Consider the following 6,000-nt stretch of genomic DNA (forward strand, 5'->3'; position numbering starts at 1 on the left):
TGATTGATGGATTTTTAATGCTTCCTCAGTCCCTACTAGTGAAGTCCACTAAGTCAGATAGATAATTCAAAGCCAAAGAACAAACTAGATATCCCACACTGATGACTGACATTTTTTCCATATAGACTTTCATGACTTATCCACACGTATTCAGAGATAATTGAGAGAAAGATAGGTAACCTGAGTCACAAAGCAACACAAAAGCAACAGATAACAGTAACCATTAAACTGTGCACTTTTTAAATGCCAAACACTCTGGTTTGTTGTTTTGTCTGGTTTTTTAAAAATTAAGGTACAATGTTCCATAGTTATAACACAAAATAGACAAAAACTTTTCTGTTCCAGATAAACAGGGAAAAATAAAAGATGTCTCTGATGATGTTTGAAGTGGGGCTTTTTATCTTTGTGATTAACCCAAAGAAAGAAGTCTTAGAGGCGTGGTATAAAAACCACGGTCAAGTTCAGTGTACTGCACAGCAGAAAGGCAAATCCAGTATTGAGAGGAAAGAGAATGAGCATGAAATGGCGAGTACTACACCATTATACAATGTATGAAATGGCCATATTGAGATTTGTTTGTTTTTTGCTTTCCATACATTGCAAAAAGGGATACTGGGATGTTATAACTCTGGAAAAGTGACATAAAAGTGGAATTCATCTTCAGGCCTATGCACAGTTAAAAGTAAGAATTTGAATTGTTGTCCAGTTCTGTGATCCTAGTCCTATTGCACTGTTAATTGCAGTTCCCTGATCCCTGAAGGTTTTATATTCTGTAATCTGTAGTCATATTATGTAATTTGCCTAAAGGCTCAGTGAGAAAGGCAGGCTATAAATGAATAAATAAAATAAATTTAGATTTGGCCTGCCAGACTCCTTTAAGGTCACCTTTTTAGCTCGGTCATCTCTTTCCCTCCTTACCTAGTATGATAACTTTATTTCTTCTTCTGAGCTCACAACATACTTATCTTTTCCTGCAAACCAGCTTCTTCCTGGCAAAATGGCATCTGAAAACTGTAGCAAAATGATGTGTGCCTGACCACCAAATGTTTGTGGGTCCTGTAGAGCACAGAACAATGCAGTGTGTGTGGACTCAAGTATGGCACTTTAGTCAATCTTTCTTTTGTGGCAACTTGTTCCCTGTAGCTCTGAGGCCTGCCTTCTTTCAACTTCTCCGTTCCCAGTTGGTTTGAGACTGAGTGGAAATATCATATGCTTAGAAACCCATTTTATTTCCTTTTATCTATTCATTCTGTTTTGAGGCTCCATAAGCTCCTTGTGTTTTCCCTTGTGGCAGGGTGAAAGGTCCTATCTGAGCTTATGGGGAAATAGGAGTATAAGATAAGGGAATGACTTTGCAAGAAGACACTTCCAGCACAACAGCTGGAATAGCACAACACAAATGAAGACAGAGAAAACAGAAATGTTTTTGGACTACAGCTCTGTATGGCTATAAAAGTGAAGGCCAACCCTGACTAAAGCATGGAACAGGAAACCCTGAAAGTGGTTTCTGTCCAGCTCCTCAGGGCAAACTAGACAAGGGGCAGTGATATCTATTTTCCCATTAATTTGTCCATTTTGCATAAAAATAGGGGTAAGAATATATGCAGGGAGCCCTACAGCTACCCCTGCCTTATTCCCTATGCCCAATTGCTGCAGGCATTTTTCTCCCAGCGCATTCCCAAACCAGGCTAGGGATTAAAGTGCTTGATAATGGAACAGGAAATGGTTTAGCTACCCTTACCAGTGCAGACTTTGTACTGTTAAAGCAAAATTAGGTACATTAATATGAGGCTTCCATGATTCATGCTTTGTTTGGTTGCTGATGTTAAGACGCAAGACTGGCTTGACCCAGGCATTCAGAATGACAGCCTTCATCCATTTTAGCTGCTCTTAGTTTTAGTCATTTTCATACAAGAGGTATATTTCACAGCTTACCCAGCATGGGCAATCGTGATGAACCATCTAAAACATGGTTGTCAAACATGCAACCTGGGAGCCGAATCAGGCCCCTGGAAGGCTCCTATCAGGCTCCCTAACAACTGGCTGTCATCTGTTTCCTTCTCCCTCTCTCTTGCTTCCTTCTGCATAACAGCTTGTTTTGCAAGGCTTGCTCAAAAGCACAGGAGCTACAGAGCAAAGCCTCTATTTTCTCCATTGGCTGAGGCTCCTCCCAGGCTTTCTTAATGGCACAGCTGAGCTATTGCCAAGCCTTTCTTCCTTCTATTGGCTGGGGCTCCTCCTGCTCCTGGTCCCCTGGGGAAGGAACGAAAGAGAGCTTCCTTTGCCCAGTTCCCTGAACCCCATGGGAGAGATACAAAGAAAGCACCTTTAAGACCAACAAGTGCTAATGTTTTAAGCATGTTTTAAGTTTTTTAAAAAATCTTTAATTGTGTTTGTGTCCATTAGAAAGTTTGTATCTCTGCTACCTAATCTTAAATTGGAACACACACAACAGCCCGACATGACCCGGCCCAACAAGGTCTCATTTAGGTCAGGTTTGGCCCTAATAACAAAATGAGTTTGACACCCCTGATCTAAAACCTCTCAAGCAAGGGTTGGATTCTGATTATTGGGACTTAGAACACTAGCCATTTGCCATACACTATTTGCCATACATAGACTATTTGAACAGCAACCAGGGAACATACAATTGCACCCTTGCCAGACAATTCTGTCCCCCGCCCCCACGTTGCTCACAGTGGAATGTAACCCATATGGCAAGTGAGAAGTGTTGGTTAAAGTCTTAGAAAGGGAGATGCTGGCCAGAAGGCAAAGGTTACCTTTTTCCCAGCAATAGGTAAACAACTGCAAAATAAGAGGCAGAGACCAGGCTGGAAGCCATGGCTCTCATACTTATGTAACTGGGCACAGAGTAATAAGACACTGCTTAAGGCAGTTGGCATCTCCAAGCAGCCCTTCCATCACAACCAGCCATATGGAACAGGGCATGGCATGCTGCAAAGCCACATGGCTAATATATCCAAGGCTGCCAGTTCAATAAGGAGAGCCCTAAGGCAGTCCACTTGAACTCCTGAGTGGAGCTGTGACTGACAGCCCTTAAAATTTAGGCTTCAAAATGCTGCACTATCAGAGTACCTGGAGGTGAAGAATTAAACCTCCTCAAGAATGAAGGGCTTTGAGTGACAGGCTACTCCAAGTACTCTGACTGGCCAGCTCCAACTAAGGGCAGAAATTTTTATTAGCTGGGTGGTGAGAGGGAATGGGTATTCTGACAGATTCCTGATTTGAGAGAAGAAAGGTGATTCTGTACTTTAACTGCTGAAAATCTGCTCTGAGGAAGAATTCAGCTGAAGAACTGGATGAGTCTGAGTTTCAGCCTGTGCTGAAAGCAGTTTTATGCAGACACAAGAACTTGGAGATTTGGCAAGGTTGTTGGGTAGTGACATGAGACTCCCATTCAGGCCAAAGTAAAGGGGATCTATCTTCTAGGGAAAGAATTCCTGTCCAGTCAGAGGTGGCTCTGCCACTAGGCAAATTAGGCATTTTCCTAGGGCGCAAGGCCAAGGGTGGGTGCTGAATTGGGCCCTCTCTCCCCTCCCGATGCCCTAGGCAAATGCTTTGGCTGCTCCCACTGCCCACCCCCCCTACTGCTCTCCTCTGCAGCATTGCTCCGCAGCCCTGTGCCCTGCTACCCGCATCCTTCCGCCCCCCCCCTCCCCCGGAGCAAGCGTGGCAAAGTAGGGCAGGGAGTACACCCGAGCAGCTCTCAGCCTCTGTTCTGTGGTGCTCTCTTTAAGCACTATAGAGAGCTTGCACATCGGCCTGCTGGCTTTGCAACACCTCCTGTAACCAGAAGGGAGGCAAAGCAAAGCTAGCCACCCAGCACACAACTTCTCTGCAGCAAGCACCACGGGCCAGGAACTGCTTGGCTTCCCTCCCCGTCCCTGCCCTACTTCATTTGTGCACCTCTGGGTGGGAGTGGAGGGATGTGGTGCTGTGGGGTGCTGCCATGGAAGAGAGCGGGGGGGGGGGGCAGCAGGCGGCAGGCTTGCCTGGGGTGCTTCGCGCCTACAGCTGCCCCTGTGCATAGTTAAACAGGGAGAGTTATATCTGGGAGGAGGAGACTCCTGGTCTGTTCTGAAAGGAAACTGCTTGAGACACCTCAAGAGCTAGATGGAAATTAGGGATCAAAAGGAGGAGAGTTAGGTACTGAAAGAAGGTACTAGATGACTTCAAGGAAAGTAGAGGAGAAATAGGAAACTCTATTAGGAAGCATTGTAGTGTTTGGAAAACAGGGAGAAAGCCTCTCAATATTAAGATCTCAATAACTAAGAACATAATCCTCAATAACTCATTTGCCTGCATAAAGAATTACAATCTATATAACTACTGATTTCCCCCCCTTGAAGTTAACAACTCCTGATTGCATCTGACCTTCCCCCATCTTTTAAATAAAATCTTTTGTTCTGTTTGACTTTTACATTGTCTCAAGAACATCTGAAGAGACCTAAAGAGAGTTCCATATTCTTCCTCAGGTTCCAGGGCTGGGCTAAAAGCCAAATTATACCTCTCTGACATTGTAGGACAGACAGGTTTTTAAAGACAAAGTGGGGGGAAACATGTTACTTCAGGCGGCTCAGTCACAGAAGGGAACAACATTTTGGAGGGAAAATCTGTCTCTCAGGGAGGGAAATGTGAGAGGCTGTCACAACGGCTCAGGTTTTACCCCATCATATATCAAACCACTCGTGCTGATTACCTGCTCTGCAAGCCTCTTGTTTTGTCAGGTAACTCTCCCTCCATCATCTCCCACCTGCACTCAGGAGGTCCATACACTGCCTGCTCCCAGTTGCTCCAGTAACCTTAGTGCTCCATCTGTCCATTTCTGCCTTCTCTGTTTTCTGTAAGCTGCATGTCTTATCAGATGCTAACAGTGATGGTCTGGAGACCCTTCTCCTTTCATTGTAAGACAATACCAGTTTCCCTTTGGACCACCTCCTGAGCACCTTCCAGTGTGAACTGCCTGCTGAAGACAGCTGAACTTAAAAAATGAGAAGGGGGTGAAAATTGAATTTGACCCATCACAAAAACATCTGAGGACCAATCCACCAAGGTGGAAGTAAATCAGATGAATGAGATTGCCACCACCTTCATCCTTGTAAGGTTCTTGTGCCTTCAAGCTGCATTGACAGACCCCAGAATCACAGGCAGAGCTGACCCAGTCACTGCATGCCTATGAGAGGGAAGGAAGTAATGGCCTAATAAGTGTCTGAGACAGGGCTTTTTTTGTAGAAAAGCCCAGCAGGAACTCATTTGCATATTAGACCACACCCCCTGACGTCACCATTGTTTCACACAGGGCTTTTTTGTAGAAAAAGTCAGCAGAAATTATTTGCATATTAGGTCACACTCCCTAATGCTAAGCCAGCCAGAACTGCATTCCTGTGTGTTCCTGCTCAAAAAAAGCCCTGGACTGAACAGCCTGTGATGGTGCAGGAGCTGGGCTGAAAAGAAAAGGCTGGCAACCTCACAACAGAGCCACAAGATCCACAGTGGTCATTGCCGCCACTGTTCATGCCATAGGCTTGGCAGGTGGCTGGCATCATACAAAGAATACTGTCCTTCCTTCCTGGACCTGCTGTTTGGAGTGGCTTCCTACACTGAGTCAAAAGAGACATAATAGCAGCAATGAATAATGTTCCACGCTAGGTTAGCAGCTGGGAGGATTGAGGGGAAGGAGAATATGGGAAGCAAGGACTTGGGAAAACAATGGTGTGTAGTGTCATGATGTCACTTCCAGTTGAGTGACCAAAAGTGATGTCATGGCATCTGTGATGCTCTAGAAATTTCCCTAATCCTTTTGGTAAAAGACATAAACATTAATGGAATTCCTGCAGACATTAAGGGAACACTGCAGATTCCATTATGCCACTCCTGAATACTCAGTGATATCATTCCCACACCCATTTTTGCTTCCACTGCTAACCTAAGTGAGGGTGGGGGATGGAGGTTGCCTGCCATAGTGGACAACCTGGCAAG

The sequence above is a fragment of the Heteronotia binoei genome, chromosome 5, assembly GCF_032191835.1.
Source record: "Heteronotia binoei isolate CCM8104 ecotype False Entrance Well chromosome 5, APGP_CSIRO_Hbin_v1, whole genome shotgun sequence".
In the NCBI taxonomy this organism is placed as follows: domain Eukaryota; kingdom Metazoa; phylum Chordata; class Lepidosauria; order Squamata; family Gekkonidae; genus Heteronotia; species Heteronotia binoei.